This window comes from Oxyura jamaicensis, chromosome 24, assembly GCF_011077185.1.
Source record: "Oxyura jamaicensis isolate SHBP4307 breed ruddy duck chromosome 24, BPBGC_Ojam_1.0, whole genome shotgun sequence".
Lineage (NCBI taxonomy): Eukaryota > Metazoa > Chordata > Aves > Anseriformes > Anatidae > Oxyura > Oxyura jamaicensis.
The window spans coordinates 4,077,786-4,101,967 of NC_048916.1; the positions used below are offsets into that span (position 1 = coordinate 4,077,786).

At 46.2% G+C, this 24,182-nt stretch overlaps 2 long non-coding RNA genes across 2 annotated transcripts; both read right to left on the minus strand.

Annotated features, from left to right (window-relative positions):
- Window positions 1-1,068: 1,068 nt before the first annotated feature.
- On the minus strand, window positions 1,069-3,337 carry LOC118177925. Its single transcript, XR_004755975.1, has 2 exons — window positions 3,156-3,337; window positions 1,069-1,957 (listed from the first exon to the last, which is right to left on the minus strand). It is a non-coding gene; the product is annotated as an uncharacterized LOC118177925 (long non-coding RNA).
- A 17,828-nt stretch (window positions 3,338-21,165) lies between these two features.
- On the minus strand, window positions 21,166-22,814 carry LOC118177923. The gene is made up of 2 exons (XR_004755973.1): window positions 22,679-22,814; window positions 21,166-22,544 (listed from the first exon to the last, which is right to left on the minus strand). It is a non-coding gene; the product is annotated as an uncharacterized LOC118177923 (long non-coding RNA).
- Window positions 22,815-24,182: the final 1,368 nt, after the last annotated feature.

Consider the following 24,182-nt stretch of genomic DNA (forward strand, 5'->3'; position numbering starts at 1 on the left):
TGTAATCTCAGCAGGGTCAGGTCTGGTCATCCGTGGGGAAACAGACTGTGAACAACAAGGCTGTGCGCTGCGGGAGCAGCGCCGGGGAGTCAGTAGGTGAGCGGCTGGGCAGGTTGTGGAGCAGCCAGGATCCTCGCCCGTCTGCTCTGACCTTCTGCGTAAGGCTGGCCATAAGGCTGCCTTGTCTGGACCACATCTGTCTAGATAAAAAATATCTATCCTTGGTTTAAAAACACTGAGTGATGGAAAACCATCCGCTGTCCTTCAGAAGCGCTCCTAGGTTAATTGCCTCTGGCCGTTAAAAATGAGTGTCTTATTTTTGGTCAAAATCTACTTAGCTTCAATTTCCTTGTCGTTGTATCTGGTTATACTTCTATCTGAGGGCAGAGGAGCTTTCGTGATTTTTTTTTTTTAGATGTCTTTGATGCCCAGATATGAGATGCTCCAAAAGATGCTTCAGGATCTGTCACCTCCCAGATAAGATGCGAAGGTCAGAATGGAACCGTTTGATCTCTCTCAAAACCCATACTTTTGGAAGAAAGTGCCCAAATTTACTCAACTTTGGTCTGTTTGGTCAGTTACTTTCTGACTCTCCACAAACTCCACCTCCAATATCAGAAACGCAAAACGCTTTCACTAGTCCTGTTCTCAAGTGTGGCTTTCCCTGCGTGCGTGTCTTTGTGTCTCCATTGGCTGAACTGGAATATTTTTCCCTGCAATAGCTAAAGCAGTGTTAGCCCTAGAAGGGATGAAATTAAACTGAAGCGAAGGTACGTGATTGAAAATATACAGAGAGGCTGAAAAATCCCACTGTGTCCACGCTTGGTGGCAAGTCACGTAGCTACACCAGGATAGCTGAAAGGATATAATCCTGTTGTAGTAGGCATTATTAATGTTATTGTATAATACTATTTGTCCCTGTGTGGTACCGAACAGTTACTCTACAGAAAGTAATTAAGCGCTGTACAACAGGTCTGTGTACCAGGTGAGCCTGTGGAGTAAATCAGTGCCGTCTGTCAGTCCAGTTCTGTGTGTGTAGAGGCTGAAGGAAGGACTCCTGCGGTGTACTTAGCTTGTTTTTTCTTTTTTTTTTCCTTTTTTCTTATTTTTTTTTCCTTTTTTTTTTTTCCCCTGCGCATGTATTTGATGCAAGCTGAAAGTGGTCCTGCCTCACCATCCCCGGAGTATGACCAGGAATTCTGCTCAGTATTTCTGTCAGCATCCCTCTTTTCCTTTCCATCATTCAATTTCTTCCTGCAAAGAGTGATTTTAACCAGTGAATAGGTCAGATCTGGTCTAGAAGGGGGGCTTCACATGGCTAATAAGTTCCCCTCCCTTCCTAATTCCACACGGCCCGTTTTCTCAGTTATGCATTGGCTTTTCTAAGCATTATTACGGCAAAACTCATCCATGTTTTGGGGTTTGTCTGTGATAGGGAAACCCTTCTAGCCACAGTTGTCAGTAAACTCAGCTTTTTTGGAGGACAACCGGGAATATTTTCACAGGGTGGTGTTTAATTGTTGGATTTGTCCCAGAACTTCCCCCAAAAGTCTTGTTTTTCACCTTCAAATTCATAGGATAGATACTGTGCAGACATTTTGGACTTGATTCTGTCCTCACTTATGATGCCTTCCTGATGAGGGCAGAGAAATGAGCTGGGTTATATCGGCGTAATTCATGTTTTTATAAGAGGACAATTGGGTCCTTGTGCTGCTGGCTGGACAGCATACGGCTTCTCACATTGCGAGGTATCTGCAGGGGTCGGGGCTATTCTCCAAACTGAACCACGACGTGGAGCAAGGGGACCCAAGGGACCTGCCGCGATGTCTCCGTGCGTGTTTCGGGCCTGCGTCCCCGAGCGGGGTCACGGGTCCCCTCTCTTCCCCTCCGGAGCAGGTGGGCTGGACAGCGGCTCCGCTTCTCCCACTCGCTGGCCCTCCCGGCGGCGGCGGCGTTGCTGCAACAGGACGTCGTGATTTACAAGGCCGGGGCCAGCAGGAAATTCCTACCTCCACCCCCCGGAGCAGGGAGGAAGCAGGAGAAGCGCCGTGACTCAGAGTCACGCCTGAGTCACCCCCGTGGTGCGCGGTTCCTGGGGTGGTGCTCGGCCCCTCCGGCCGCCCCCCTGCCCGTCGCCAGCCCCTAGGGCACAGCTGGAACCAACTTGAGCTCCTGCACCGATGCTGGGAGTAATTCAAAGGGGCAAATGGGATGCTGCAGGTAGAACGGGGCCTGATTTGGTTAATGCTGTTCTTTAATAGATGAACAAACAACTTACAGCAGGTGCCTGGCAGCTTATGGTAATCAACGGGGTTTTTATTTGGGATCAGAAAATACACTCGGTTACACAAGTCTCTCCTCTGGCTTTGGCTTACCACAGGCTCGCTCAAATTGGATGGGGTCATTTGCTGTCTAGTCACAGATAATAAATCAAAGGGCTGAAGAAACTGCAGGAGAAAGGGCACGAACTGACTAAACATTTAGCTGATTGTAGTAAGCATCAGCCCGGCCAAAGTGAAACTTTCCCAGCAAATTTTCACTTATCTCGAATCCAGTTATTCCCCGTAGGCAGCTGAGCTAAGTAAATAGAGGTCGCTTTACCTTGACTAAACAATGACTTTGCTCTAGCTGCTGCCAGCTGTGTAGCAGTCACAAAATGTACTTTAAAGGCTGGTGGGTGCCAGGGTGAGGGAACCAGTCGGTCTGGTCGACTTTGGGCAGGATTTAGGATGCTATGAAGCTGCGGTCGGATCAGCTGATGCCGTTCTTGGAGTGGGGATAGAGCATGCAAACGATCGGCCGTGGGTAAGGAGGAAGCCGAGAGGAGCTGGGGGAGTGGAGAAAGGATGACTTTCCTCTGATGTCAAAAATCCCATCATTCAGTGCTCGCAGGGAAAAAAGACGAGAGGAGAAGAATGTGGAGAGAAAGAGGGAGAAGAAATGAAGGGAAGGGACATGCTCAGTTTTTTTCCCTAATTCCGCAGGCTAGCGTTTACCACCTTAATAGGATGGAGAAGGGAGCCTGATCCCGAGAGCCAAGTTCTGAGCAGCCTTCCAAACCCCGGGGACTGTTCACATCCCCACCCCGCTCTGGACTTGGTTAGTACTGCCTTGATACGAATAATCAGGTAGATAAAAATTGTCAAGAAACTTACTGCACTTTCCTCAGGGCTCTCTTTGTGCTATCTTTTATTCCTGGCAGTTTTAATTTCTCTGGTCATTGTCTGTGTTTGTCAGAGGTGTTAGATACGCAGCTCTCCTAGGATTTCTGCAGTGTTGTGAGGAATGACCAGAGCTGGCTGGAAGTGAATTAGGTCGGGCACCAGCCGCAGGAGAGCTGGAGTTGCCTGGAGCTCCATCCAGGTTGCTAATTCTTCCTTCCGAGGGGCTCGTTTCAAAAGGTTTGTCCTTCGTGCATTTCGCTGTGTGCCGTTGCCTGTAATTAGTTTTTTTTTTTTTTTTTTTTTTTTTTCCTCCACTGAAAAAGCTTTCTCAACTGGAAAAAAAAAGAAGCCAAAAAAAAAAAAAAAAAGCCTAAAACCCCCCATTTTTGGCAATGGGTTGTTTTTCAATGCAATTAATTAAGCGCTGATTTTAAAAGAATTTGCATCCTTCTTCCAGCCTGTGTCAAGCATGGATTTTGTATTAATCACTTCACTACCCTCTGACTGAATAAGGACTGAAAAAGATGCAGAGAGTAAAAATTTCCTCAGGAAATGAATCAGACGAGGAACCTATGCCTCATCTCGCCTCCTACAAACGACGAAAGAGAGGATTTTGTCAATGGTGGGTCAGTTTACAAACGTGTCCTTTGCAGCGTGAGTCATAAGCAGTGATACATTTCACAGCAATGCAACCACAGATGCAGTTTAAATCCAGGACCGAACGCCAGCTAAAGATAAATGGCAATGAATCCTCGTGCCCATAATAGTAATGGGAACGAAAATGCAACCTGTCAGACCGGCGTGTACGCCAGCCAGCTCTTGCTGCTGCTTAAAACCAGTGTCAAAATTCTCGCTTGCTTTAATGGGAGCAGAACAATCCCTCGGGACATGGCCTCGCGATTCCCATTTGCTGATAAGCAAGGAGGGGATTGGAAGTTTTGCAAGACGGAGCTGGGACAGCACCTGCCCTGCCACGAGGCTGCTGCACGGGGGGCTCGAGGAGAGGGGTCTGCCTTTCAGTAGGCTTCGGGCAAAGGTGCATGGTCCCAGGGGGATGTCACCTCGGTCAGGGCAGGGGACGAAGGAATTGGGAGCAGGTGGGAAGCGGTGCTGTCTCTGGGGCTGGTTAAAGCACGTTACTAGTTTTAATTTCCAAAATGCAGGCCGATTATTTATTTTTTTCCTCCAAAAGCGCCAGCCTTTGTTAGTGTTATAACTGTTAAGAGATGTGTAAAAACGGTTGTTGTGAGCCTACCATCAAGATTTGTTGTTGTTTTGGCTGTGGGTGAGATAATGAAGTTTAGCAGGAAATCTGAGCTGAAATCTAAAAGTTTTAAGTTTTCACTAGTGCCGCTTTCCCCAGCGTTTCCTGAGACTAACCCTTGCAAGCGTGTTAGTACTCATGGTTTTGTTTTTCTTTACTGAGTTTTCTGTGCTCATCTCTAGCTTGCCAGGCTTTAGAAACGTTAGGTAAGAAATCGGACGTGGATCAGCTATTTTAATCAATCAGCCAAAGTCAGTGGTGCTATCGCTGTTTGTTTCTGGCCAAGAGATGTCTGCTGGTGTCCTAAAGCGTGGTAAGATGAGCGGCTGAGATGCTGCAGGTCTTTTCGTCAAGAGTAATGACCATCCTTAGAAAGATCTTTATATTAAACAAGTTCACAGACACCGACTGCAAAACGTTTGCTTATTTGTGTCTGCAATCTTTTGGTCTCGAGGCGCACAGAGGCTGTTTGCAAATATTAGCATGTCCCTTTGTGAGAAGATAACGGTGGGCCAGCACCAAAAGGTTTGAAGTGGCATGGGGAACGGCAGACCTCGAGTCAAATTCAAATGTTCTAAGTCGCCGGTCAGCACGTTAACCATGAGATCAGTCCTCTTCTCTTTAGGGTTAAACGTTTCCTCTTACAAAAAGAGCCAGAGGCTCTTGATTATCCATGCAAAACAGGCCAGTGCTTTGATTTGTAAGGTTTTGTCTGACACACTTTTAAATGGATGAAGCTCAATTTAGATTCCAAAAGAAAATCTAAATTTGGTGGTTGAGACATATACCCACTTTTCTCTCTTATCCCGAGGCACCGTTCTCCACCCTTCCCCTTTCCTCTTCAAAAAATGATACTGCCTGATGCTTTGAACCAAGAGAGCATATTTCAAGATCAGCGTGGAACAATTAAACCAATGATCTGTACGCTTCAAGGAGAAAACTGAGCTGCAGTAGCTCTGCTTTGACAGGTCTTTGGAGGATTTCAAGGAAGTTACACCCACTTCATTCATGATAATCGGCTGTTTAACGCAGAGCAGCTCAGTGTTATGAATGAAAGGGAGCATGTTTTGGCTTGCAGAACAACTCACAAATCTAATGCTTCACTCGTCAAATAACCAACCACATAAAAAAAAAAAATCTGACTTCATTCTTGAAATGAAATTAATGAATGCAAGATTCAGTGGGGAAAAAAAAAAAAAAAGGAAAGAAAGGAAAAAAAAAAAAAAACACCTAAAGCTGCATCCTTTCTTTGGAGTTTCAGAAACATTTCCCCTCTCCTTTCTATGGGTTTGTGAGTGGATGAGATTTGTGGCTGGACAAGGTGGGGAAATAAAAGACAGGCTCTGAACTGATTTTGCAGCTAAGACCAAGTTTTGGGGGGGTTGTATGTGAAGTCAAAACAAGTTGAATTACTGGATTTCAGATAATTTTGGTAGCAAAAGGGAACCAGAAGGAAAGAGAACATTAAGAATAGTATGTGGATCTACCAAAGTAATAGATTTTCATTTTGATGGGTTGGAAGGTTCTCTGAGAAGTAATGGGCTCCATACTATGCCAAAGTAGCCCTGCTGATTAGAATTATTTATTCTAATAATAATATATTAATTGTTACTTATTAAACCTGGTTTTGAAGCATACCACTATGTCCTTAGGTGCTTTGGTGCCTTCTGGCAGTGCTGGATTTATAGGCTCTAGAGAGCCTTGAATGCTATAGAGCTCCTGGGGCATTTGTTGTAGACGTGTAGTTTAAGATATCTCAAATTAAAGGCAGGAGCAAAGATAGTTTAAATATTTCTTTCTATCCGTGCCTTATTTGCAGTTCATTTGCAATAAAACGGCTTTCAGGAGGAGCAAGGAGCACATCCATCCTTCTGGCTCCTTCACCAGGCGGTGATTTGCTTGTGCCGGGGCAGGAAGGAGTACAGTTACTTTGATCAAATAAACACCGACAGGTGGTTCCGAAATGTTTGACTTGAAACTGAACCGAGTGTTTATTATTGGTAGTTTTGAAATAAATGTGTGTAATCATTTCCCTTGCTTGTTCTCATCTGGATTTGGGATAAAACTGTCATGTGGAATATTTATCTTGTTATCCGTGTTTTACAAAGTATTAATTGTTCTCACTGGTTTTCTTCTGAGGGGAACATATTGTCAGGTTTATCTGAGAAACACATGGTGATATAGGTGGATTAAGTGATGGTACCAAGAATGGGTCAATAGTAAAGACTAGGATTAACTATATAATCCAAGAACCATTACAGCAGATCTGTCTTTTGATCCCAAGAGCATCAACAAGTCTTTCTCCATCTTAGTGCCTAGATAGCTTCCAGGTCCATAGTATTCAAGCACCACAGACTAGAGCAGTGCCTCCCATCTGACCTTAACAGATGGGGAACTGCAGCACCAGAAGAGTACTTGGCTTGCCCAAGACCTCAGAGGAAGTCTGGAGCAGAGGTAGTTTGACTTGGATGGGCCTTGGGTCTGTTTGACTTGAAGCTGCCAGCTGTTTGTGGTCTTGTCTAGTAGTATTAGTTGGTAATAGTACCAAAAATCAACAGCAATAGGAAACAAAGTCCTGGAGCAGCTTAAAAATCAAGGCCTAGATTTCACACAGTTCAATGTTAATTAGGTGAATAAATAATTTCTCAGGAAGCTTAGGAAAGCGTCATGTCCCTTACGGTGTCTTCTGTGCAGCTGTTGCTGTATCATGTGGACAAAGGTGTTGAGAGACCCCTTTTGTTTCTGCAAAAATCCCACAAAATCACAATAAACAAGAACCTCACTGGCTTCTAATTCTGTGTACGGAGCATGAGGCAAGGAAGGTGTAGTTCAGCTGCATGTGGAGGAATCATGGGGAACTCTGCATCCCTTCATATTCAAATTGATGCATGCATTGAACATCATGCCCGTGTTTCTGGAACTGGCCTCCCTGAAAAAGTGAGTTTTACTGAAAAGGAAGCTAAACAAAATCAATGGGAGACAAGTCAATTCTACGTGAAGTTCTTTCATCTTTGTTCAGCAGCTGAGAGCCTCTGATGGAAGGTGGGGGGAAAAAAATATCTCATCCTTTTTGCACCAAAATAATTCCCAGAACAATATGCAGCCAAAGCCAGGATCTTGCTGGAGCCCTTTCCACTTAGCAGTGTATAAAAAGGGCAGGTTGGCCACAGTCCCCTGCGCTGTGCCCTCCGGGGGGAAAAGGCTGAAGGCAGAGAAAGGCAAAAGTGGCTGCCTGAGAAGGGAAGGTGTGCGTGGGATCGCTTCTTTGAGTGCTGAACGCAATAAGCTAATGTCCTTCTTTCTTCTTCTACTCCATAGAACTGCATTTGGGGGAATCAAGACCTGAGCAGATCCTTTTTTATTTCCACTCATTTTCAGGGTGAGTAAATTCTCTCGTCTTTACTACTGCTGTCATATCCTGTGGAGCTAAGAAGTGTGACTTAAGGTTCGGAGGAGAATCTCTCTTTTTTTAATCTTTGCACTGATAACACTGTGCTTAATTTAGCAGCAGTGAGGCAGAACATTTGGATTTTGTCATCCATTTCCAAAACTATTGTTGGCTTCTTATTTCTTTGTTTCCCCCCTACTGCTCATTTTAGATTTACATTTTACTGTAGGTGCCAAAAGATAAGTTAATGCCAACTTGATGATTAATTGTCTAATACTTGCCTCTGCCCTAAGATGGAAAGCCCTTATCTAAGTAACCTATTAATAATTATTTTATTTATTACCGCATGGGTACATCTAAATGGATTTAGGTTCTGCCCTCCTGAGAAATTTGGGCAGGAATTTATTGTTACAGCATGAAAGAAAGCCAATGAAACCTTAAAGTTGGTATCAGAAAGTAAGTCTTAATGTTGGGGTCAGGGCACTTCTTTATATTTTGAAAGCCCTGAGCAATATCACAGTCTTCTTGTCAAAAGTGTCCAGTAATACGCAGTTCTGAGGCTTTCTGGTGTGCTCAGAAATGTAAAAATCAATAAAATAGCTTGATTTTCAAGAGGCTCTGAGAACTGCTCGGGCCTTCTTAAGGTATCTCAGCCTAGCTGCACAAGCTTAGAAGGAAAATGTGGGAAAAGCACATCTGGGAGCATGCCCGGCTTGTGCCACAAAGGAGGCTTGTGTAGCTCGGCAGAAGGCACCAGGATCATTTGTGCTGGTGGAAGGGCATGATGAAGGTTTGGTGAGCTGGTAACTGGCTGCAGGCATCTCTTCTCAAGGTAGTGTCTTTCCAGTAGGAGATTTGGAATTCAGGGTGGAATTCAGGGCTGCCTCCTGCCAGGGAATTGGTATTGAAGGTGCCATACACAGCATTAATACAAGGCCATGGGTGTGAATAGGTTTAATTGAATAAGTGAAGGGGAAGAAAGAAAATGGCATTGAGCGATGATAATAAATGTGTTGGTGGTGAGACTGGTTGCCTCACTCTCTTGAAGTTATGCTTAGACAGTAGGAATGAGGTAGCTACATGTTTTATTGCACTTCTGACACTCCTGCCTATTGGCAACAATTAATGTTGTGTAAGTAAGAGGTGCTATAGATACTGGGTAATGTTCCCACCGTGAAGAAACAGTAGGACACCATGTAATAGCCAGTGCTTGAGACTCATGTGAGCACTGTACGTAAAGGGGAATTGACCCAGTCGGTCCTTTATAAAGGGCTTTGCCTGGGGAGATTTGACAGTCCTCCCTTTGCGTTGAGATTCACCTCTCCTTCTCTACTCGTGTATGTTCTGAGATATAACTCATGTCTAGCTGATGTCCCCAGGTGCTATTGCAGCACATATTTTGAATGCACGTATACCTACTGTGTAACACAGTGAATAGCACATACGGGTGTAGATAGCATGACAATATGGCTTGTGAACCGAGGAATAACCTGTGTGTGTGCTTATAGAATAACCATAGCACCTTGTTCTGCTGCTCTTGAATTCTGGGTCCAAATGCCTTTTGCTTGTGCGTGAATATTTTGACACCTGTTAATCTGCTGAATTCATTGGTGCCTAAATTGTGTAGCAATTTTCCCGAAGTCTTAGAACTACCCTTGGCTTCAGTGGGATTACTGTTTTCCTGGATAGGGCTGAACTGGACGTGAATGAAAGAAAACTGGGTGGCTAAGGCTTGAGACATCAATTTTGGGAATCACCTCAGATCCCCAGGTTTCCGTGAAGGGAATCTGGGTCGTTCTGTGGCATGAGCCTGAGACCATCGGAGCAGATTTCTCACAGTGTGAGTTTCATCTGAGAGCATTATAGCTCCTGTGAAGCTTTCATGAGCCTCTTTGCAAGCCGTAGAAATGTGGAAGGAGTAAACTGGTAGCAGCTCTTCCTTCTGTTACAAACCCGAAGGGAATTCCCAGCAGATACAGCTCTAGGAGGGTGTTTTGAGCAGTTTCCTAATTTAGAGCAGTTGCTGAATGTTTAAAAGTTGTGCCAGTGGACCAAGGGCCAGCTCTAAATTTGGAGGGTATTACTCTGTGCCCCTGGGCTGCGTCCTGATGGCGTAGCACAGGGGTCCTTCCCTGGGGTTACTGAGCAGGTGGCAGAAGCAGGGAGATCGCCCGCCTTGCTCTGGGGCTGGTGGAGGTAACAAAAAGCAAATGTCATCTGAGGCTGAGGGGAGGCCACGCTGATGGTTGGGTGAGGCTGTTCTTTGCAAGACCCGCTCTGCTTCTGAATGCTGAGATAACTGCAGAAAAAAACGTAAAAACAAAGTTAAGTCTGTGCTGTACAACAGAGAGGAAATAGGAACAAGGTGTCCAAAAATGTTAAAACCATCCTGTTTAGGAAGATGAACGAACTCTGTCTTACATTAACATAGCTGCTTCGTATTAAGTGCTTTCACCCATAAAATACTGGCTGTGCTTTCTCTGTAAACCAAGTTGGGTGTCCTTAATGCTATATATGAAAATGTTGTGGAGCTTGCTGAAACTTCTGGGCCCTTCCCTGCACCAGTAGACGGTGAGCGGGGCAGCGGTGCCTGCAGAGATTTTCCACTGAGATTGCCCAAGAAAGTTTCTGTGCTGCCTCGTCGGAAGAAACGTCTGTGCTAGCGTGCCTTAGTCCTGCTCCGTGAATACCGCCGCCTCAGTGCTGATACGTGGATGTGTTTCCAATTCACAGTGGTTTGAGGCACGCTTTTGGGGGGTGGAGGGGAGGTTAACCGAGGAAGGCAAGGCCCGGGGGAGAGCTGCTACACAGTTTGCTCAGAGCATCGCTGCCATCCCGGGAGCCTCACTGAAAGGATGAGCGTTAGGGCAGCCTGCTCCCAATGGAGCCCCCAGGGATGTCAATGAGGCTTTCTCACTCTGTGCTTCCCCATGGAGGCTTTTCTTTTTTGGAAGGGTCTTTAGCAGGAAGGAGGAGGTGGTGACGGTAGCTTTGGGGCCTGCTGAGGTCTGTCCTAGGTCTCCATGATTTCCTAGGCACTTAGCTCTTCTGTAGGTACCTAGCCTCTTTCTCTAGGTCTATGATTTTCCTAAAAATATCTGCCTTTACCCTAGGTCTAGACTCTTTCCCAGGCACCTGTAGATTTTCCCCCAGTCTGAGCCCGTTCCTTGAGGTCTGTGCTTTTTCTCTCAGCATTGTTCTGTTGGGCATCAGCTGAGCAGGCTGCCGCACTACCGAGGCTTATTATGATTAACACAGCTACAACATCAGAGAGAGGAGAGCTCAGAGCTGTTGCTGCACACAATTATTAGCACATTTGCAACGTTTGAGACAGGAAGGCTGTGGCTGCGCTAGCCGGACAAGCCTCACGGCCCTTTCCATATTAATGGTATCAGGGAGGAGGGCTGCAGGCTGCAGTAGCTGCGGAGGCTCACGATTACTTGCACGTTTGCAATAGGAGAGAGGCAAGGCTCGTGATTATTATTATATTGCTCATCAGTCTGTGTGCTGATACTGCTCAGTCATGCATGCTAGGAACAGCTTATCCATAACGCTCGGAGAATGGTGTGCCACAATCCTCTTGTAGCCCATCAGCAGGGCGGTTGGAGGACCTCCCAAGGCTGTAAAAGGAATGAAACTGTTCCAGTATCACTCTCTCCTCTTTCTTTCCAACAAGCAAGGATATTCGCTGTGATTCACTTGTTGGGGCTTTGTTGGAGGTTAAGAACTTAACAAAGGGACTTTGTCACACGAGATGAGCTGTGAGGGAGATCCCCTGGAGAAGCTCTTCCTCCGAGATGTTCACACACCTGTGTTCTGGGTGTCACAAGCCAAGCACAGCACGGTCCTGTTCAACAGACCCAAAACCAGTGTTTAAGTTATTCACCAAGTATGTGTGGTTTGGGGATATCTCATTCCTTGCCCGTGCTTGTGGCAGAGGAAATAGGGTGGGAGTGCCACAGGCGCATTTCACGCTCCTTGGCCTCGCTCCAGGTCTCGTGAAATCGCCTCTCCTGGCTGTGGTGACGAGCTCCGTGTTCGCAATGGGTAACGCGTTAAACCTGGCGCCTTGCTTCTCCTGCTTGTCAGTGAGTTTTCCAGTACACTTAAAGCGAGATAGGTATTGAGAGGATAAGAGGATTTAACACAGAGAGGGTCAGGTATGGGCGTGGGACAGCAGATGCCTTCACTGATGGAGATTCTCCTCTTCAGCTGTCTTCTAAATGAGACACAGATGTCCTGAGCCCCAGCCTGTGCCTGAACCACAAGACTAAAGGGAGGAGAGAGTATATGTTTATTTGAACCCCTTGTTATACTGCTGGCAATGTATTGCTAGTTTCCATTCCTATTTCTTTGTACTCTTAGCAAACCATTTGCTATTGCCCTTTTCTTCTGCACTCAGCCAGTAATCAACACACTCCAAAACACAATGGATTCCTTTTTGCGGTGAATCCCCTACTTGATGCAAACGTTTTCTGGCCTCATTTCTTTGGGATACGTTTCAATGGGAAGAAGAGGGGAAAGTATTCCTTGTTCTTAGTGAAAAATTGCACTGGCAGCCTGGGTTATTTTGTCGGACGTGTGGCTTTAAGTGACGCCTTTGCCATCTGTTCTGTCTGCTAATTATGAATGCAAAACAAACGTAGCCCACAATTGCTTCATTTAGAATAAGGGAGATGGCAGTGACCAAAATAGTTTTATTTTGGTGTCAGATGCTCTTTTTATTTCTCCTGTCTCTTCCTAATCTAAAGCAGGTCTGAAGCACTTCTGTCTCTTCCTCTTCCAGTTTCCAGCAATAGGCATTGCCGCGACAAATGAAACCGTCCCCTACGTGTTCATCGTTCGGGCATTTTTAAGAGGCAACCCCACAAAAGCAAGGAAAGGGAAAATATTACATGACTTGAACTGCGAGGGCTAGTTTTGGACTTCACTTTGTGACTTTAATTGCACTAGTCTTAGCTGTGTAAGTAACTTGAAGAGAGACATCGCGGTACCTCCAGAAAGTTTGACAGCAGCATGTGCACGGCTTTCTTGGTCTGTTTCATCCCTGTTTCCTCTTACCAAAGGCAAGTCCTGTGCTCATACTGGACTAGTGTGGTACGTTGCATTCTCCTGTTGCTTTGTCCAGCAGCTGAGGAGGTGAATTTTCTCAGCTTTTGGTTGTGGCCCCAGAGGATTTTCTCCTTAAGTGACCCATCACCAAAGACGGGTGAGCCCTGTCCTTCAGTGACTCAGCAGGACCAGGGTATAAGGAGCACAGACAACTGTGCCCCCCTCCATTTACTAATTAGACTCTGCCTATCTCTCAGCATTTCCGAAGTTGCTGCTGACTTCAAGCCAGGGCTGGGCGACGTGGCACGTCGTGGAGGTATTGCTAGCAGCACAGCCATCCATCGAGGTGACCTGGATTTAGAAAATGGAGATGAGATAAAGTGCTTGCTGCGCTCTGCTCTAAGGGGACATGCAGCCAAAAAGCCAAAGCTGTGGAACAGTTTCTCTTTGAGTTGTTTGAAACTGAAAGAGGCAGAGTGTTGTTTTTTTTTTTTTTTTCCTAGCTAAGTGACAACATGATGTGTGCTTAGCTGTGACCTCATTTGTTTCACCAGTCCTTTCTCAGGCCAAGGAGGAGGTGGACAAGTGGCTGTGAGGGTTTCCCCCCCCCCTCTGCTAAATAAGTCTGGCAGCTTGCAGATACACATCTGCTTCACTTCAACTCTCCTTGCTTTGGTATTGAGCGTGTAGACACATGTTTTTTACCCCTCCTTCCTTCCCTCCCTAGCCATCACTCTTGCTATGATAATCAACAAGTTTCACATCATTTTCTGGCTGCTTCCATGTTGGAGGGAAGTAGGGTTGCAGCACTTCTCTACCTACTAAAAGCAATTTTGTGGACAGCAGAAGTCCTCCTTTCTTCCTCCCCATAAACCTTCTCCAAGAAAACTTATTGGCTTGTGGTTAGATACTCCTTTCCCAAGTTATTTTGAAATTCCTCTCGCTACTTTACAGAGCTTTCCTGAAGAATGTAGGTAAAAGTTCTGACGGGTTCATTTTGGCCCCTTTGAGGTGGTCCAGGGAAGGAATGGCAGGGGGACACTACTCTCAGGAAGGCATCGTATCTGGAAAGGTCTGTCTGACTGCTTTCAGATCTTAGCCAACTGTCATAGCACAGCTGAGGCAGAAATATGCAGTGCTCAATCATGTAAGGGGTGTAAAACACCCAAATCAGATCCTAAAAGCTCACAGACTGGTCCCAAACTCTTCATCTCTTTGAACACTGTGCATTCAGAACAAGAGCCTGTACTAGGCCATGCAGTTGGACGGCACTTTTTCTACTAAACAATCATCCAAAACGCCTGAGGATCTTGCAGTATGAGAGTTAAAGATTTTGCTGGTGTCCCAGGCCTGAAGGATGATCTTGTGGTTTAAGCATTTGGACTGGACCCAAGAGATGTGAGATAAATTCCAGGCTCTGTCGTGCACTTCCTCTGTGTCAGCTTTGGAAAATCATTCCTTCTCTCTATGCTTCCATTCTTCCCTTCTCTCCATGTAAGACATCGTGCTCTGCTCTTGTGATTTTAATAGTGCAGTACTGAAATACTTGCAATTGTGAAAGCTCCTGATCCATGACTCAGCTTGTTTTCTGAAAATCTTCACTTTCAAGTTAAAATAGTGCTCCAGCCCATGGAGCTAGAAGGGATGAAACAGATTTAAATTTGAAAATAAAGGCACAAAAGCTCAGACAAGTTTGAAGAGCATGATAATTAATGCCAGTTAGTCAGCCTGATGACAGTAAGAAGCAGCCTGGTCCAGGATGGTTGAGGTTAGCAGTACTGGGAAGTGAAGGTAGGGTACGTTTTTCTCTGGGTTCAGCTGGCTGTCCTGGAAATGAATGTCCATGAATAATGCTAAAAGTATGGCCAAGAAGAGACACTCTTGTATGCCTATTTTAATTAGTTTTAATTGCAGCAGCTTTGATTATTGGGATCTACTTCTTTGGAGAAAGACTTAGGAAATAACAGTCACAATGTGATGGAGAAGGCTGAGGTTTGGTTCCCTTGTACCTGGTGTGGAGGCTTGCCAGCTTTGTCAGGAGGGATGCAAGGACAATTGCTGGAGACTTCTGTAGGTTTGTAGAGTAATGTACAGGATCGGTTGTCCTGTTTTGGGGTGTAGTGCTTCTTGTTTGAAATTTTGGAATCATATAAATATGACAGCAGCGTTTAACAAATCATCTTTCTCGCTTGATTTATATCTGACTTTCAAATCCAACGCAATGCCAGTCAAGCTATTTGTCTTTGCTCCGACTTTTGGACGGCTTCGCTTGGAGCTCAGTGAATCGGTGGCCAAAGGAGTGAACCTCCCATGGCATAATGCAGAAGGAATGTGTAGGTGTGTGCAAACCTTCTCCCCGGGGGGCACGTGGCAGGCAGCGGCAGCTCCTGGTAGGGCTGGGCAGCCCGGGTGAGCTTTGCGCGTGCCCGCCGTGGTCTCAGCACCCTGCGTGCCTCCAGGGTGTGCTTGGGTCCTAGTGGAGATGGTTGTCCAAAGGGTTGTCCATAGCTTGACATTCTTCCACACTCCCTTGGCATGATGAGGCCCCTGGATAATGAAAACAAGACTGCAAATCCTTGGGTGCATCATGCAGCCTAGGACACTGGAGCTGGTTTTACCTTCACAACAACTGCTTTTTGAATAAGCAGCTGTGAAGTGGGCTTGGACAGTAGCTGTTGCATAAAGAAAAGGTCCTCTGCACCCCCCTGCACGTTCCCCTACAAACGGTGTAAGGTTATTCCCACTCTCAGTGAACCATTCATAACCTGTCTCAAATTTGCTGTTCCACACCTTGGTCTCTCCATTACAGCTTCGAGTTCAGGGTGGAAGAAGATAGATTTTTTTTTTTTTTCCTCTCCAGAATCTCCCAGAGCATATAAAGGACAGGTTTTTATTTATTTATTTATTTATTTATTTGCTAGAAGGCCTTAAGAGGTATGAAAAGTGTAGCCCAACCCATTCGTAATGTGCGACTCTGTTCACCACTTGGTGTACTTGGCCAACTCTTGGACGACGTAGTAGAATTACTCGGAGCACGATGCCAAGTCCAGCACAGTCTTAGGTCAAACTGGGGATGACGCTTGTCAGGAACTGAAATTCCACAGGTTTTGGGCTGGTTGCATGGCACGTCTGGTTGTTCCCTTTGAAATGCAGTTTTAGACATCAGTCCTGCGTGCTTCCTTCTCTCCAATTAGACCCAGAGGTTGAGATTTTGGTCTCTTGTGTCTTCCCCGGCCGATGGCCTATAGTCTCTGGGAGTATCACAATGTACCTTGCCCATCAAGTGACAAGAGGGTGTGTTCTGCCTGCTACAGCATGAGATTGGACCGGGTCTTATTTACTCATCCGTCACCTGGGGACACTGGTGATGAGGCAATAAAAAGGGGTCCCAGACTACCACCCTGTCACATCTGCTGTACTTATGGCTCCACGTAACCCATGAGACATATTGTCTGCTGTCCTAGTGTCTGTCCATGAAACTATTTGATATGTACCCATCTTCTGCTCTTTGGGAGGAACAGAACGTGCTGGGAATGCAGTGCTTTCAGTGACAGACAGTATTTGTACAGGTTTCTCTACATATCTGTGACCTGACTACAAGTTAGGAACAAGTGGGGTATTTTCCTTCTCTGCTCGGGCTTTAGCCTGCTCTGTGGATGCTTCCAGACAGTTTCTATGTCTGGGTGACTTTAACGACTGACCTGTAATGAGACTGCTTTTCTTTGCACTGGGGATGCTCTAGCCTGCACCGCATAAATAGGCATGATCCCAAAATATTTGCTCAGGGGGAGGTAACTCTCAGACCCCCTGCAAGGGTTTTCTCCCCTCATCTTCAGATTACACAGTTCCAACAGACAGCTAATGACACACGTAATGATGATAAAAAGTAAGTGCGACTGCGAAGGGTAGCATTTAAAAATAATGATACACCTCTAACTAGGTCTTACAAAAGGAAGTCTTAAATAGCGAGAGAGAAACAGATGCTTTGGGGGACTTGTGGATAAAAATAGCGGCTTTCAATTTGCAACCAAAACAAAAATATGGCCCCACTTAGTCAACCTCAACACTAGAAATTCCTGTGAAAACCATAGGACCCAGGGCTGGGAAGGCACGTTAACTACCTGGTACTGCATCTGCGGTGCTTTTGGCATATTTTTCTGGCTCCTACCTCGCCTTAATTCCTGCTTTTCTACCCATACTGGGGCCTGGCAAATCCCGTCTTACTGGGCCTGATGGTTTATTTAACAGCTCTTTAGCGGGGTGAGACCTTCAGATTCTGGAAAAACACTCAGGTTGTGCCTGGGCTATGCACAAATCGTCTTCTCCATGGGCAGTGCTGATTTTGACGGAGCCGGTGCAGGTGTAGCGCGCTCGGGATCTTTGCCCAGCGTCCAGCGTTCTCCTCGAGGCAGGGCTCCACGGGGCTCAGTTATCCACCTCCGTGATGAAAGGCTAAATCAGCCTCGGCAGGGCTGGATATGTCTGCTTTGCGGGATGAGGTTTTCAAAGGCAAACTACAGACGGCTCGCTGGAGGCTAAGGCAAATATCCTTTTCCCAGCTCAACTGGGCTGGTTGCAGGTCTGCATGTCTGCAGGCAGCTCTCCCCCCGCAGCTCACCCAGGGGAAGGAAGTGTGCGAGCGGTCCCTAATCCTCTCCAGCACACCTAGCTAGGTTCGTACCCTCTCCTTTGCTGGTTTTAAGTTATCAGGACCGATTTTTGCATTGACACCTGTGAGAAGTTGTGCCGTGCTCCCTTCTCTTGGCTCTGCTGTGGGAGTGATAAGCTCCTTGGCAAGCAGTTCGGGTGCTACAGCGTCCCCAACCCCATCTCAGCTGTTTGTAAACCTGTGGACCTGAACAGGTCCTGCAGGCAGCTCTGACTCTGCATTGCTGGGTTTGGAGCATCTGTCTGTGCAAAGGAACTGAGCAAGCTGGGGAAAGGGATGTGTTTGTCTGTTTTTGTTTAACTGGGAAAGACACTACGAGGTCGGAGAGAGTATCTTTAAAACATTCCTACTTTTTCCTTACCTGTTAAAGCAAAAAAAGCAAACCTTTCTTTTAAATGAGTAGTTTTAACACATGCATTTGGTGTTTTTGTTACAGGTGGTTCTTCCCAAACAAAGATAAGCAGTCCGGTGAGTCAAATATTTCACTTTCCTGCACATCTATGCATGAGGAATGAGAAATGATGAGCGGGACCAATGCCGGACACCTCTGAATTTCAGGGACTGAGGTTCAGGTGGCTCCATAGCCTCCTGGCCACAAAGCCACAGAGAGGCATTTTTAAAATAGGCATTTTGTTCTTTGTCTCCTATGCAGTGCTGCGGATTCACTTGCTTCAGAGCTTGCATTTAGTGATTAGAACTTTATAATTTTCTCCTCTCCTGGTAACGCCCTCACACTGTCATTTGGAGCTGAAAGGAAAGCGCACTGCCAGCGCTGGCCCCAGTGGGTGCCGCGATAATACTCTTAGGAGCGAGGCTGTCATTAGATTAAGTAGAAGATACCAGTAGAGTTGCTCTTGATGGCCAGCCTCTCTTTTCTCCACATGATGCTCGGAGTCTGACTCTACTTTTCCTTTCAGATTTCCATATTGTCCCTCTTTTATGCCTTGTCAGGAGCATTCGTCACAGCTATCCATCTGCCCCGCGCGTCGCAGCTGAGACAAAGCCCGTGGGACGTGTGGCTGCTCAGCACCCTCACCCTGCATAGCACGGGGTTTGGGTCCCTCGTGTGAATAGCAAGCACAGGGGCAGGGAAGCAGCATTTGGCCCTACGTGCCCACTGCATGACGATATTTATCCTGGGTGGGGTGGCACCGTGGTGGGACGCCGGCTGTGCTGGGACCACGCTCAGCTCTGGCGTGTGAACGCACTGGGGCTGACTAAAGGACTTGTTTCTCTCGTTTTTACTAGTAAAAAGTGCAGATGGTGCTCATTAGGGCAGTGTGGGCTCCCCTTCTGGAGTTTTACCTTTAGTAAAAGCCCTCAGCTGGACCTGAAGGCGGGGTGACGCTGTGGGGCTCGCCCCAAGGCCCAGCCTGTGGCACTGGCTTTTCCCATACGTGATGCTGAGGTATGAATTTGTAGATTACCGGGTTCCTCACGTGAGGCTTGAAATCCTCATCTCGTGAAACGCGGCGCACACGACAAGCAAAAGGCGGGTGCTGAACGATTGTCCCGAGCTGTCTGTCAGCGGGAGAGGATTTGAGACTGTCAGAGACGGAAGGAGGGCTTCCAGAAGGAGATTTCCTGCACCCAAGTAACAAGGAACAGGGGAAAAAATATTTAAAAAAGTTGAATTTTGTCCCAGCCAAGGACTGAGGAATGGATGGTGCTGTGCAGCGACCATCACCTTCCCTGGATGGGTCAGGCTTGATTTAATCCCCCCCCTCCCTCAAAGCAGAAGGTGAACAAACCATCTCCAAGCGTGCGGTTCAGGAACACGCACATCAGAGACTGGAGGAGGAAAAAAAAAAAAAAAAAAAAAAAGGTTGTTTAATATGGATATCTGACCCCACTGTGCCGGGAGAATGAGGCAGTCTGCGGCCCCGAGCGTCTGGTGGCAGGGAGTGGGTCCCACATTGTTGGCTCTGGCAGGGTTTCAGACATCTGCCAGGGGACGGGGATTTTGTTGGGAGAGGTGGGAGAGCGAGGGGAGGCTTGCAGCTTTCTCTATATGCCCGGATAACGCTTCCTCTTTAAAATTCCCTTACTAAGCTCGGCTCCTATATTTTATATTCAGAACGAAGGTTCCCGCCCCCCCCCCCCCCCCGGCCCTCCCCACCCACCGCCACCCTCTCTGCCTTTAACTTGGGGAGTTAGGAGCTGCTACATCCAGCCCGCGTGCTTTGCCAGGCAGCCCGTTTAAGGCCAAGATTAATGCAGTGCATTGGTGCAATCGTGCCGCAGTGCTGCGTGATCGGAATACGAGATGGAATATAGGGGGAAAGGCCAGAAATGTGCCTGTGTGCTGAGTTTACACAAGTCTCCTTAGCAACTTGTCTGATTTTCTTTTTTCAATAATTATTTTTTTTTCTCTATGTGGGGTGTGTGTGTGTGTGTGTGTGTCTGTGTGTGCGGGAGCGCTGTCCCAAATCACCCGTGAACAAAACAGTCCCCGAGTTTTTAAATAGCTCCGCTTGTTGTTGTTGTTTTTCCTTCTCCTTTTGTTAAATTAGTGCCTGCGCTCATTTATCTATTTATTTATTTTCCTGGAGGGAGGAGGGCTCTGGGGGGGGACGGGGGGGGACGGACGGACACGGAGCGAGGGGTGGCAGTGGGGCTGGGGGTGGGGGCACCGCAGTACTTTTCATTGTGACTTCGAGAGAGTTGGTTCCTTTCCAGTTGTTCACATCTCAGCATGTGGAATTAGCGTGCTTTCTCCCGATTTGCCACAGAATTGGCAGTAGACTGACGCTGTTAGTCATTTGAATTGTATTTGGATCCGGGCTGATTTTTTATTTTATGTTATTTTTTTTTTTTCGTATTTATTTATTTCAAAACAATTTCTTTTATTTTGAAAATACGCGCGATGTATTTTATAGTCTATAAAATGGAGGAAAGGGGGAAAAAAAAAAGAAAAAGAAAAGGGTGAGAGGATTGTGGCACGACTGTCCCCCGAGCCATCCCTTTATTCCCCTCCCCATCCAATTTTTTTTAGTTGCCTCCTGAAGAACCCCCTCCCTCCCTCCCCATACGAGGGAGTGGCCTTTTAGTGATCAAGGTACGTTGGATTTTTTTTTTCCCCCCCCAGTTTGTGCGATACTTTATTAATAGCGTGGGGCAAAGAGGAAGGCTGGAGGGTGGGGAGAGCAGGGGAGGAGGTGACGGCGGGTGGAGAGAGAGGAAAGAGTTATCCTCGAAGTACTGTACCTTGAAATAACTCGAGGGAAAATAGTTGCTGCCTCACTTGAGCTGCTTTCCAACCCTTTCTGCGCGCTTTTACTTTTTCTTTTCCTTCTATTTTATTTTTTTTAAAAGCTTTCCGGGGGGAGGGAGGATGAGGGGAGGGCGAGGGGGAAGAAAAAAAAAAAAAAGAAACGGAGCCAAAAAAATTTTGAAGGCTTGATGTTGGCTTCTATACAAACAGATGTTGCCTGTCATTCCGCTGTTAAGCAGGCAGCAGATTGGAGCAAGCAGCAGCAGTTCAGGGGGAACTGCAGCAGAACTGGAGAGTGGGAGATCTGTAGATAGAGAAATAACCTTTTTGTTGTCGTTCTGCACATAAATATTTTTTTTTTCCCCTGGAATTATCTCTAATTACGACATGTCTCTTTTCTTTTTTTAATTTTTGTATTTTTTTATTTTTTAAGTGGGAAAAACAAACCCAAAGCAAAACGGAAAAGCACTAGGAAACTCTCACCTAAATTTTTACCAAAACAGCTGTCTTTCGGGCTGGTTTGGAGAGCTTTTCGGTTTGCTGTTTTGTTCCTTTCCACATAGGCGAACATGTGTAGGAAAGGGGGTTCTATTGGAAATGCTTAAGGCATTCTCGGTAAGTGAATGTTTACAATGAATTAGGACAGGGATTCTGTTGTTTTTCTTGCTGCGAGCCCTGTTTCTGTTGGGTTTGCCCCGGAGTTGTTGCTGGATGTGGAATTGTGAGGGTTGAAGGCCTTTCTGTCTCCTTTCCAAGTTTTAGCAGCGCTGTAAGAACACAAATCACGCTGTTTATACAGTAGAAGTTCTAACGAAGCCCCGATGCGCTCCATATCGCGGCTCTTTTGTCTCCTGTATGCGCTCGTGGGTTTAATCCCCCTGGTTTTTTATGCTCTCGTTTTTTATTTCCCCCCTTTTGTTTTTAATTTCTGCCTTCTGCTTTAATCGTAGTGCGCTTGGGAGGGGAGAGCAAACAGCAAAGCACGGCGAGCTTTGAGCCGAAAGAGTTAAAAGTTTCTTGGCACGGGAGCAGCAGTTTAGCAACAGATCAATTCATTTAAATGAAAGAAATCACAGACCAAGCCATCTGATTTTGAAATTTCACATCTTATGCTTCCACTTTAGAACAAAGCTTCTGTTTTTCTTTCGCTCTTATTAATTCACGCTGCTTTTGTTGAAGACTGTTGGTTTTCATAGAAACTTTAGGTTGTCTGTAGTCTGTCTCTTTCCCTCTTAAAATATGAAATCCGGGGGTGTATCCATCCTCTGCTAGCTGCAGTTAGTGCTGCTGTAAAGCCAGCCATAAACCTCTGCACATATAACAGCTGGTGTCAGAGCTGTTTTCACCCTTGATTGCTGTATGTTTGAAACAGCTTCCATTTTCTGCCTTGCAGGCTGTACAAACAGTCACCTATGTGCTGCGAAAAATAGTCCCCTTCAGCCTCCCCGACCGTCCTGCGGGCTTTTCGAGTGTATAGGGCTGGCTCTGGGGGTACCCACAGCACCGTGTTGGGGGGGGGGGGGGCGATTTTCTTGACCCAGATAAGAAGTATTTGCCCCTCCAACATCTGTATCAAGCAGCAGTTGTGCAGACTGGCTGCGTGTGTGCCTGAACGCGGTCCCGCAGATGGAAGGGTTGTATCCCTCTATACCTTACCACGTACATCGCCCGTAAGCCACCGTAACACTTTTAATGGCCAGTTAAAGTCTGAGAAGGATCACAAGTAACTTTCTGTGGTTGTTTGTTCAGCTAAACGCATTCGAGCTTTGGTACCGGTCCCGGTAGTTTTGTTCCTACGTCAAGTAAAATGAAATAAAGAAATTCATAGAGAAGTTAGGAATTTTTAAAATCTATTCCCATCTTCCTTTTACGTGACCTCCTTTAGAAAAAATAATTAAAAAAAAAAAATTAAAAAGGACTTGCTTACGATAAGTGAATGTGCTTGGTGCAAGGATTCGCAGCCCCGTACTGAATTTTGATGGAAGCTTTTGCGCCGTGATGCGGAGCCTCTTCACGGTGGCATTGCGTCAAAGGAGAGGCCGTGGCGTTGGGGCATGGGCGAGCTCCTATCAGAGGGAAGCAGCGAAAGGGTGGGGAAGGCGTCCGTGTGCGGGGGGAATCCTTTTGTTCGGCTGCTCCCCAACCTCTGCTTCCCTGCACCCCCTGGAAGAGATCCTCAGTGAGGAAGAATAGTCTTAAGCCGCAGAAAGTGGATTTAGAAAAGTGGGTGGTGGTGGGGGGGGAGAAGTATCAACCTCCACCTCTAGCGCGGCTATGGTTGGTCGTAGATCTGGACGCTTTTATTATTTCCTGCTCTTACACTAAGATCCCAACTGCGTGTAGGGAAACGGCAGGATTCGGAGCGTGAGTCCGTCCCCCCCAATATTGGAAATATTTCTGTGGGTGTCGTTGTGGTTACATCACCGCGCGCTCCTTCCTCATCTCCATTCTTGTGCAAAATTCAAATAATTCCCCCCCCCCTCCCCGATAGCAGCTGTGCATGGTTTTTTAAGTCGGTCTTTAACGTTGCGAAAGGAACAATAAAATGAAAGGCAAAACCGGCATCTTAAAACTTGGCAAGTGAAAGCAGCTTGGACTGGCAGCCAAGAATCCTGCTGTGGTGCAAAAAGAATAGCATCCACGAAGCCACCACAATCCGGGGTTTCTCTTCTTTTAACAATCGCATCGGCAGAGAGAAATAATTATTCCTTGTATCAGTGTTAAAAGAGTCAAAAAGCTTAAAATGCTTGCTTGGTGAACCTTCTCAAAAGCAGGTAACGATCCTCCTATTTGATTCTGTTTTATCAGACTTTAATTGGATAAGGATCTATATACGATAACTAATCGGTTTAAGAAGTTGATGCGTGTTACTAACTAGCAGGGGATGCATTTGCTGCTGCAACTTCCACGTTGCTTTATTTTTCTTAATCGCTTTGGTGCTGGTAGAATTGGCAAACTTCGTAAATGCTTGTGTTATAAGAAATGTTTTATTTCCAGGGGTTTAACTCATTGTGTGTGGGAGGGCAGGAGCGGATCGATCCAAGGTGTAACATGGAAAATAAGCTTAAAAAAAAATAATTAAAATTGGGAAGTCGGGGGGGGGGGGGGGGAGTAGTTTCTCTTGTAGGACCTTGTCTGTTCCTTTTGCTTCTAAAGCTGTAGCCTCCGGGTATATAAAGGTAGGACCCATTTCTTGAAAATTTGCCATGAAAATATCCATAAATGTTTTGTCTTCCAGAATACTTTCCTTGAAGAGTTGGGCCTAGCAATATGGCAGCGCACGTTCGATAAGAAATCTTGTAAAGTGCTGCTACCGAGGTAATTTGGTTTCTCGTAGATCCTCCAGTCAGTATCTTTCTCTTTCTTATGATGTCTTCTTATTTTAAGTACAGAGATCTGTTGATACAGGTCTTTATACCGACGATAGAGTG